Genomic DNA, 12,105 nt, shown 5'->3' on the forward strand with positions numbered 1-12,105 from the left:
CTCAAACTTAGTATGGCAGTTTCTGCCTCTATGTTTGCACTTTTTATGCCTGTCTTTCAGAATCCTTAACCTTCTTCAAGATTAAGCTCAGGTGTCACTTCCTCCTATTGCGTTCTCATCTTCCCTATGCTCAATCATCCTCCCTTCTCCAGATTCTTTTCTGCTTCAAATTTTTAGTGCATTTCACCTGGATCTCTACTTTTCTCCAGGCACTTTCTACCTAGGGTAAGGGTGGTGGTTGGGGTGGAGTCCATTGATTACCCCCAATTAAAAGTAATTACCCTCGTTAGGTGAGAAAATATCCTGATTGAATCCATCAATCAAGGTGTGAATGAGGCTTCAAAGGTGCTTTGAATCAATTAGGTGCAATAGGAGCTGTGCTCTAATTAGGTGGATGACTTGGTCCCACCCTGAGGACCCTATAAAAAAAGTTAAGAACTATGTGAAAATTTCAGAGAGATTTGAGAAATTTCAAGGACCTAGGAGTAGAAAGGAAGAAGAAGTGAAGACATCAAAAGCTGAGCCAAAAAGAATGAGCAGCTTGGGGGCAAATGGTGAAAGGAGGAAGAAAAAGTAAATTGAGCTGGCGTTGATAATGGAGAGATCAAAGACATCTGAGAACAGAAGATTTAGGCTAGTACCACCAGGAATGTCTACTTCCTCAAGGACTGAGTTGATTTCCAAGAAAAGACCCCAACTTCCCTTCATAATGCCTGTCATTTAATAGATACAATAACATACTCTGCTGCTTCCTTACCAAAAGATTTCCAGTAACCAGAATTTTACCTTAATCACAAAGAGGTCAGAGATTTGCTAGAATTAAATATAAATGTAAATTAGAGAATAAAACTTCTGCCTAAACGTTGGGAATTTTTTTAAGTGAGGGCTTTAACTAGTGATTATACTCCTAACTTTTTCATTACTGTAAATTCCCTAAAACAGAGGAGAAGGGAACAACGTGCCATTATGTTTCCCCTATGTTCAGAACAAGTTAATTATTATGACAAGGTGTTATGTTTATATTATATATTGTATACTTGCATACATATTATTATGCTTATATCACTTTGTGATGCATCACCTAACCCCTTAACTCTTTATGCCCCAAAGCACTGTATCATTAAAATATTTGTATCTTGACTTGCAATAGTATGTGCTTAAGAAATGTTTATTGAATTTATTTAATTGAGTTTGGCTTTAGATATGTTAAGTTTGTGGCACCTGCTTTAAGAAATTGATTGGAAATATCCAAATACTCAGTTGGAAATATAGGAGTAGAGATTCAGAACAAGAAATATAGGAGTAGAGATTCAGAACTAGAAATGCAGAGTTGGGAGTCATTCACATGGAGGTAATAGTTGATCTGTGGGAATGGATGAGATTTCTGAGGGACAAAGTATAGAAAGAGATGAAAATCTTAGTAGTCATGTCAGGTTGTTTAGGCAGACTTTAAATATAATTCAAATTTAAATTAAATTTAAATATAATTCAAATCCTTGAGTAGAGCCCTTGCAAAAAGATGGAAGAAACTTCTTGAGTAATTTCTCTTTATTATAGACTAAGGTGAATATTAAAATAGGCATGTGCAAATTGAAAAGCACAATTTTCAAAAAAGTACATGTTTCTTGGAATCATTTAGATAGCCATGAATTAATACACATAAGCATATTTACTCATATATGCTCTAAGAATTGATTTAAACACAACTGAAACACTCATCAACTTGGATGCTCTTTCCATTGGCATAGATTACAACTTATCTAAGCCATTAATGTGACTCTAGTCTATGTCTTACCATATATTTGCCAAAAGTGGGGGAGGTGTTAACCCAAAATGGTATAGACCTTCATTAACATTTATCTGTAATAAACTTCATCTTATTAGATTCAGTCCAATGTTCTTGTCTATCAACATCTTTGAATTTGTTTCTATCCCACCAAGGTTTTTCATCTGCAAATTTTAAAAATCTGCCATTTAAGTATTTACCCAAGTCATTAATAAAACTGTTAAACAGAACAGGGAAAATACGAATCATTGAGGGCACTCCACTGCAGATCTACTTCCAAAATGTATATCAAACCTTTAATAGCCTCTCTTTGGTTCCAGGCATTCATCCAGTTCCTAAATTTGCGAGTCATACTATCATGTAGTCCACATCTCTCCATCTTTTTCCATAAGAATGGCACAAGAGATTTTGTCAAATGCTTTGATAAAATCTACTTCACCTATTCTTGACAAAGACATACTGGCACTTGGTTATCAACATTTCTTTTTTTAGAAGAAAAGTAACGGATTAGAAAGAACACTAGAATAAAACTAATTTGCTTACCTATGCTTATTAGTTACAAGAGATTTTTAAAAATATTTTTTTCTAGTGGTAAGGAAATAAGAGGGGAAAAATAAATTGTTGCTAATTTTAAAAATAAAAGTTAATTTAGAAAAAAAATAGCATCAGATTTAGGTTAATAGGACCTAGGTATAAATCCTGGTTCTGCTACTTCCTACTGGTTGACCTTGGGAAGTCATATCATCTCTCTAGGCCTCAGTTTTCTCATCTATAAAATGAAAAAAATGGACTCAATGGTTTCCAAGGTCCCTTCCAGCTTTAAATCTGAAAAAAAAAAGTCCTTTGCTGGAGAAATGTAGCTATGGTGTTTAATGAGTTCTAGCAAATATATGAGTTCATGGACTTTCAGGAAAATTTCTAGCTCAGTATAAACATACAAATCTATGAAAAAGCACCTTCCATAAATCAAGAATACAGTTCTTAACAGTAGGCTTGAAGATATTAGGTACACTAGCATATATAGAAATAGGATGGAATTGGATTGCCTCACTTGGGCCCAGCTAGATTTACCATTACATGATGCATCACAAGCCACTCAGCTCCAAACTAAGTGGAATAACATTATGACAGAAGAGCCGTGTCAGGGTCATCTGCCTCCATCAGGGGTGCACTACTGCCAGCTATTGCTGTTCTACCCATCAGGAATGGGAGGAGTTGCCTTCCATGAAAGGCCTAAAGGAAGGAGGAGAGACCACTCAGAAGACCTGTGTGTTTTTAAGCCTTGCCCATTACTTCTAGGTGAGCTGGGTCATGCTATTTCCTCCTTTTTAAGGAGCCTATGATACTCTCTTCCAGACTCACTAAAGACTGGATGCAGTATCATAGCTTCTGCATTCCAAGCTAAGTGCTAGATCTGAGAGTCAGTAGAGGTGATTTCTTTTGAAGAGGAAGGTGGTTTTGAATCAAAACAGTCTCAGTTAACAATAGAAACTCCTCAATCCAGTCACATAACTCACTGGGAGCCACTTTCCTGACACCTATTCTTCTGGCTGAAGCTGAGTTAGGGAGGAGCATGTTATTATTCTCCTATTCCAAAAGAAGAAGATAATAAGGTGACAATTGATAATTACAATATTGCCAAGGGTGGCTAAGCAATCAGACTTCTGACAGAAACTAAAGGGCAGGGCCAGCAGCATATAAAACATGGCTATGAAAAACAGGTGTGCAACAAATTGAGGAAATTCTTTGCCAAGTCTGAACCTTTGTTGTCCACCCCTGCTGCCAGACCCTGGACTTTATTTCTCCCTAGCTCCTTCAGACATTGTTGATTCTAGATTTTGCCTTGATTCCAGTCCAGTTACCACTTAATGCTTATGACAACCACAGCCCCTCTATGCAGGAACTTTCTGGCCAACACAAGTTCTGGTTCTCTCAGACCGAGAAGTCTTCAACCACTGCCAAGGAGCTCACTCAACTACAACAAATGACAAATCCCAATTCTGTCTCCTGCTGGGGTAGGGGGGTGAGGGGTGGATGGGGGGCTAGGGAAAGAGTATGGCCAGTGGGAATGACCTTAAGCTAAGTTCTCATCTCTTATTGACTTTCAGGTTGTTCATGATCATAGAGTCATTGAAACTAGATTCTATGTCTGCCCAGAACATTATCCCACACTGAATCAGAATCCTAGGGTTGGAACTTGAGAGTTGTATGAGTCCAGAGATGTGGCCTATGTGGGAAGAGGCCTTCATGGCCCTCAGGTGACAGGTATAAAATATTCCTAGAAATATCAATGGCAATAGCAAAATCCTGGAAACAAATTAGGTATTCAACTATTGGAGAATCACTGAATGATTTAGGATACATGAATATAATGAAATATTATGGGACCAAAAGAAAAAATGTTTCTTAAAAAAAAATTTAAATATATATGGAAAGAGTTGTATGAAACGATACAGAGTAAAGAATGCTGAACCAAAAGAACAATCAAAGAAAACAATGTTCTGTGCATAGTTGTCTAGGGCACTCCCAATGTAGGAACTCTTTCTACCAACATATAGCAGATTACAACCCTTTTACAACTTGGTAGATAAACTCCAGAGAATTGTCTAAGGCACATAAATCTTAATCAATTTGCCCAAGATTGCACTCTAGTAGTGTTAGAGATGGGTTTTTGAACTCAGGTCTTCCTGACTGGAGAAAGAGAGAGATTGGGGGCGGGGAGGGGGGGAGCAAGAGAGCAACAGAGAGGGGAGAGAGAGAGAGAGAGAGAGAGATGTATACGTATGTGTATATAAGTGTGTGTGTGTGTGTGTGTGTGTGTGTGTGTGTGTATACATATATACACTACTCTGCTGCCTCCACAAAGACAAGAGTAATAGCAACAATGCCATGGTAAATGTACAGAAGACATGTTCAAAAGGGTTGCATAAACAAACAGGACAGTTTGGCCACTCGTGTTAAAGCCAGCTATGCATCTTTTATTCTAGTTTTAACAGTCAACAAGTAACAGAAGCTTGCATTTACAATCTTTGTCTTTGCATCATTTACAATCTTTGCCTCATTTTGTTCATTTTTCCTAATTCATTTTTAAATTCTTATTTATATCTATTAGAATATTTTTCCTTGTCAATGAAAATTAAAATACACTCTATCTAAAGAACAGATGGCAGGATGACGATGCACAACGTGTTCTGTTGCAAGAAAGGGCAATGGTTGGTGTATATCTTACAGTATGTGGCTCTTTTTCAAACATCAGCTTTCTCTGCACCAAGATCCTACCTTGGAATAGAGATGAAGTAGGCTTAGAATTCTCAGTTTCCTAGCTTTCTCAGCTTCCAGATAACCTTAATCAAAGAAGACATTTTGCTACAAAGAAATCTTGCCTATTATAAGAAGTTTCTTTATCTTCAGAGTTTTTTTTTCTTCTAGGAATATTATTTTGTTGTCAGCATTTAGTACAATGCTTGGCACATAGTAGGCATTTTAAAATGCTAGTTGACTGATTAAAGAACTGACTGACTCCCAGGGCATATGGAAGTTATTCCAGGAAAGCACTCAGCTCCAGAACCATGTTGACAATAAGTCAGAGAATGGATGGTGGCTTGTTGACAGGGTACCCTTGCAAGGAAAGATGTGTAAAAATAGGTTTCTGGATTTAAATGGCTACAAATATTATGGCAAATCAGAGTTTCAAAATAATTGGGGAATGATTGAACAAATTATGATACATGAATTTTATGGAATATCATTGTATCATCCAAAAAAAATAGCAGAGAGGAGAAAATCAGAGAAATATGGGAATAGTTGTATAAAGTGATATGGAGGAAAAAAGGCGGGGGGGGGGAACCTGAGCTACCATTCTCAAATGTATCAAGAAGGAAATGACAATTCCAGGTTAACAACTTCATCTGGGAGTCATGTTTCACCTAAGAGTTTTGTTCAGAATGATACGTCTTTTCTAAAGTTGGAAAAAACATACGGAATACATCTTGTATTTCACTGAGCATGATCAAAGCAAGCTTCAAAGGCATCCAGAGAACCAAGATTAGAGGCAAATATAACACATTTGTTTGTAGAATTCAGTGTCAATTTAAGAAGATGCTCTGAATGGGGGCTTGTGAAAATCACTCTAAGAATTTAAATTGTGTAGAATAAGGGAAAAAGCCAATTGTTTTTTTCTAAATGGCCAAGATGAATCTATTTGAATTCACACTGCATCTAGTTGAGGAGTGTCTGTGAATTATGGACAATAAGTTTTCAAAGTTTACTTTTTAAAATTATTTCAAAAATCTTATAGTCTTGTTGTTCATCTAGCCATATTTCTGAATGAAAAATTGTGCCCCTCTTCTTTTTTCTTTCTCTCTCTCTCTTCTTCTTTTTTTTTTTTTTTTAGTTTTCACCAACACAATGAGCTTTATTTCTTGAAAAACTCTCAAGGCTTTTTACAATTTGTTTCCTACAACTGTAATAAAGCTGCTGTCTATAAGACTTGTCAAACAAGTTTTAACTGAATAGCCCATAACTTTTTTTTAAGTCCAAATCCTGCTTAGAAAACATTGAGTATAATCTGAAATACCCTAGATGTAATGGTGAATCTTAAAACTACCATGTAGACTGAGAAGAAGATCTCTCTTGTTAGCCTCACTATCATTAGATACCCAGAGGGTAAGTTTTGACTTTTGGTACTTTGTAATTTGAATTAAGTTGTAAAAATATCCAGTACTGTGACCTGATTGTTGAATTCTTCTCATCAGTCAGTTTCCCAAATTTCATTAAGGACAATTCTCTAGAACTCTCATAGGAAAAAAAAAGTTTTTCATAAAAATAACTCCTAATTGGAATCTCTCTACTACAGAGTATTAGATTCAAAATTTGGCATCATAAAAAAAGTAAGCTTTATATAGTAGATATGGAGGCATAACAAATAACAGAATAATAAAGGAAGGAAGAAAACTAGAGAGCTCATATTTTGATATGACAAAGTAAACTCTGGGATTGGTATTATTGTAAACTATATAGAATTTCTGTTTACTCAAAGGAAATTAGTTGCTACATATTTTTAATTATGTACATGTTTGTGAATAAAAATGAAAGTGCCAGAACACTGTTATGTTTTAACATCATCATATTTCAGTTATTTTAATATTCCAGAGGACTGTATGTGGATGGGTTCTGAAAAAAACTAGATCCCCTGTGGAACTAAATAATACTGACTTCAGGGGTAACTAGGCCTAGGTAGCTAAGAGAAAGCATACTTTAAATAACATAGTCTTGTGACTCACTTTCAAAAGCCTGGTCAAAGCATCACTATGAAATGTACTTGCCCACATAAACTCCCAAAGTGTTTTCATAAAATTCCTGGCAATGTTTTTAACTGTTATATTATAATAACTTATGTTGTAGGTGTTAGGATATCTAATCTACAAGTGGCTTTTTAAAAAGGTAAGTTTTCTTTTTATAGCTCTACTTTCTCATTTACAGTGGCCATTTTTTGGTGGCAGAGACTAAAACAATAATGCATTGCGTAGAACCATTCACTGTGTCTGAAATTATAAGGCTGGCTTTTAAATACCATTGTTTGTTTCATACTAACAACCTAAATGATTAAAGTTGATATGTGCACAAGGTGTTAGGAAAATCCTATATATGATGATGTACATACACACACAAATATAATGCAGTTTCATGGAAGATGAAAGTGTCATCTTGAAATGATGTCAAATAACACCACTAATGTGAAAATATGTTTAATAGGATTGTAAATGTATAGCCTATATCAGATTGTGCGTTGTCTTGGGGAGGGTAGGGGAGAAAAATTTTAAACTCAAAAGCATATGGGAGTGATTGTTGATAAAAAATAAATTAATTTAGAAAAAAGAAATGATGTCAAGAAAGGGCAAATAGAATGAGTGTTTGTTTTAGATCAGTCAAATTAAGTTTATAAAATTTAGTAAGATAAAGTGTGAACCTTAATAGGATATTCCAACATTCATTTCTGAATATAAAACTCATGAGCACTATTGTTATGTAATGAAAAGTATACTAGACTTCAAATCTGAACGTCAGTTATACAGCTCTGCCACTTACTAGCCATAGAACTGTTAAGCAAATGAACCTCTCTGAGCCGGTTTCATATTTTTATGTAGTTTTTATTTCGTTTTACTTTTTTCAATTATTAAACTTTAGTTTTCTTACTCCCCTACCTCTTTCTCTCCCCTCACCTCCCTCACCCCGGCTGGGGAAAAAGAAAAAGAAAACCTTTCTAACAAATACATACAGTCAAGCAAAGCAAATTCTTACATTATCCATGTCCCAAAAATGCCTCAGTTTCCTAATGTGGAAAATAGAGAATATAGCATTTTTACTTCTTACTTCACATGATTATTGTAAAGAAAGCACTCTGTGACTTTATAGAGCTATATAAATGTGAACTATTATTATAATTCATCAATAAAAATAGGTACTGAATCTTTAATTACAACATTATTCTAAAACCTTCTACAACTTACTTCATATATATAATATGTAAATGAGAGCATACTGATGTTTCTACTAAATTATTCTCTTGCTAAATTAAAGAAATAAAGAAAGGAGACATTTTCTCATCCCCTTCCCACCAAGTATCTTTTACAGTCCTGTCTTGATTTTATTTCTTCCAGAATGCGCATTTCTTCTTAAAAATATATTTCCCATTTCAAATCACATAATAAAAAATATATACATATGGCTTTTGCTTATTTTAGGAGGATAATGCTCAGTAATCACATGGATCTGTGATTTCATCAATGTAGACATTCCTTCTAATGATGAGGATCACAATCCTGCTATTCCGTGTGGTATTTGTCTATGCCCAGTAATAAATTTGCCACAGTGGGTCCACCCAATGTACTTGGTGCCTTCCTTCCTTCTTCTTGACATTCTAAGTATAATAGAGGAGTATATGAGATCTTCTCTGGTTCATTCTATGCCTATCATTGCTCATTTTCCATGTCTGTCTTAGATATACAAATAATGAATGAGCTCTATAGGTTTCCATTTAACTTCATTTTATAGTTTAGATATTAGACATGCTTTATTCACTTTGTTTTTCTTGTGTGTTTGGTTAGCCCAAATTCTTTCAAGTGGTTATGGATTTTATCCAAAAGTCTATAATATTTTGAGGTTTGATGCAAAGAGCATAATATCATACAAACAGAAATTTCTAGAAAAATTTAATTCTTGAAAGACATCATGGTCCAGTGAAAAAACACTGGATTTGGAGCAAGAATGCTTGGGTTCAAATCCAGTCTCAGTCAATTACTAGTGATTTGACCTTGGGCAAATAACTTAACCTCTGCTCACCTGTTTTCTCATCTTTGAAATGAGGTTAGGCTAGATGGTCTATAATCTCTCTTTTAGCTATAAATCTGTAATCCTGTGATAGATAGGGAATCCTCCTTCAACATGTATGTAGGATCTCCTTTATACAAAAATAGGTTTGCTAAAAATGAATATTGACTGATTGGTTGATGTACTTCAACTCCTCCAAAAGTATTATCTGCTCATGAGTAACTAAAGATCCCACATTTAGAGCACCACCAGCTAAGTTAAAGTTTATAGAATAGGGCATTGAGAGACTAAACTGCTTGCTCAGAGTCACAAAGCCAGTATGTATCAGAAGTAGACTGGCTAACCCAGAAGTTCCCAAATGTATATGGCTTACCTCCCCCTTTTCAACCAAAAATTACTCACCATTGCCCTGGAAATCTTTAACCCTTTAACTTTTTTTTTTAATTTGCATCATTTCAAAAAATATATAAAATATGTTTTAGATGATGCATCTTAAATTTAATAATTTATGTAACTTTGTGGGGAGTTTTCCTGTATTGAAATTTTGATGAGGCAATATTGTATCATGTAACCATTTAGTATCATATTGTAAACAAGTCATTACATGCACCTATTCCTGCCAATGCATATTGGATTTCCTGACAATACACAACACACACACCTGCCACCACTTGCTTGTTAAGATCTGTTGGCAGACTTGACCACTAGTGGGTTATAACTTGGATTTTGTGTGTTTATTTGAAAATAATGTCATCACTGCAACTTTAACTCTATTACACAAGAAATGAAACATGTACAGTTTTTCAAAATTTTCTTCTCTTCTTTCCTTATGCTTCCACCACCCCCTTATTTTTATTGTCAACCTTCCACAGAGTTTGTTCCAAGAAAAACAAATGAAATAGGTTGTGTGTCCATGTTTTAATTTCTTTCAAGCTGGTGACGTGTGAGGGATGAGTGAAGTGTACTCAAGGGTTAAGGAATAGAGGGAACAAACGACTTGAAATTAACATGACAATCTGCTTTGTTGCACAAATGTTTGCCCCAGTAGCACCCCAGCACATCCTGTTACCTAAGTCGTAGACATCCTACTAAGTCATCTTCCTATCTAAGTCATAGAAATCTTGCTATCTAAGACATCCTGCTCTGCTTGACCTTTTTCCCCTTTCACACTCTGACTTTGTAAGTAGTTGTTAAAAGAATGTTGTAAAACTGTATCTGGACAAAGCAGGCAGAATTCTGTTATTCCTAGACAGAATCTTTAGAATAGATTGTGCACCCTACTTACTAACTAACCAGGAGTAGATAAGGGAAAGGGTGTGGGGTCTCAAAACTGTGTATCATCTTTGTTCTCTGTAACTTGCCCACACTCCTTCACTTGCTATTCTGGGTGTTGTGGAGGCTGCGCCCTTTTTCGTGAAAAAGCAAATAAGCTTTCTCTGCCTTTCTAAAACAGTCTCTGATCTCAACTACAGTGGTGTTGCACATACATGCATTGCATGGGAGTTACAGTCCAGAACTACCCCCCCCCAAGGGAGCCAGTTCCAAACTGGCTCAATTTGGGAGTTGGGGTGCCCAGCCTTTTATATATCTTTTCAACAGGGGCTGATATCACCCCACCTCCCAACAGAGGAAATACCTCTTCTATCAGATCACCCCCCCCAACAATACCAGACCACTCCCAACCATGAGCTTTCTAGGTAGAAGAATCTGTCTCCACCTTAGCCTGGGCAGCTTCCAATGGAATCTCATTATCAGTAATGTCCTTCTAAAGAACTTTGGAGAAGGGAGTTTGGGGGGCGGAGAGCTCTGAATCTCCAAGATAATTATTTTTTACATTGTTCAGTGCCCTCAATTGCACCTGAGGCTACTACTGCCCTCCCCCCATCATTCCAGCACCTCCCAGGGGGCAGTATCACCCACTTTGGGAACCTCTGTAATCTTACTAGTGTGATTTATTTACATTTTTAAACTGCTATTTCAAATAATTATATTTAGGATCATGTTATTTCTTCCACCTATATCCTCCTTTTTATTGTTATCACTAACTTGTTTAAATGGGTCATATTTGAGTTGTTTTAATGATACACAATATTTTTCATTTTTAAAAATTTTTCCTACCTTTCTCTTAATTTTTACCATTACTCCTACAAATAAGTGGTCTGACTATATGACAGATGTTTCAAGAGTGACTCACACATTAATTACAAGCTATTTCCTGTCTGTTAAAATATAGTTAATTCCTTTTTTTGTAATGTTATTTGGTGCTCATCATTTGTATTACCTTCTAATTATTTTCTCAAAGAAAGTATTCATTATATATAGATGTGAGGTTTCTGTGTAGTACACTCTTGAGAATGTACTTTATTCCTGATTCACATTTTCCAAAACTTTTTTTTGCCATCAATGCTTATTCCCACCTTTGAACTGATGTTACGAAGTATCAAAATAGACATTACCACATCCAGTCAATTTACAAATCTTTCCATTTCTACCTCCATATTTCTCATACCCTCCCCCTTTTTCTATACTCACAGCTACTCCCTTAGTTCAAGCTCTCATCACCTGTGGCCAAGATAATTGCATTTGGTCTCCCTGCCTCAGGTTTCTCTCTGCTTCAGCCCAACCTCCACAAAGCTGTCAACATCTTTCCTTAGGTTCAAGTCATTTTCCTGCTTAACTAATTCCAGTATACCAACTATTATCTCTAGAATCAAACCTAAATTCCTCTGTTTCCTTTTTAAAGCTTGTAACATGGTTGCCCCCAACCTACCTTTCCAGCTGTCTTATGTATTATTCCACCTCTTATGTCCAGACAAACTGGCCTTCTCTGTTCTTCACACATAACAGTAGGATCTCCTTTCACCATTTCTTTGCACTGGGTGTCCACCGAAGCCTTTCCTCACCACTGCCTCACAGAATCTCTCTTTTCTTTCAAGAAACACCAACATCTTTGTAAAGCCTTTCCTGATGTCCTGAACTGTTATTGTCCT

The sequence above is a fragment of the Phascolarctos cinereus genome, unplaced genomic scaffold, assembly GCF_003287225.1.
Source record: "Phascolarctos cinereus isolate Bilbo 61053 unplaced genomic scaffold, phaCin_HiC Scaffold_9;HRSCAF=440, whole genome shotgun sequence".
Lineage (NCBI taxonomy): Eukaryota > Metazoa > Chordata > Mammalia > Diprotodontia > Phascolarctidae > Phascolarctos > Phascolarctos cinereus.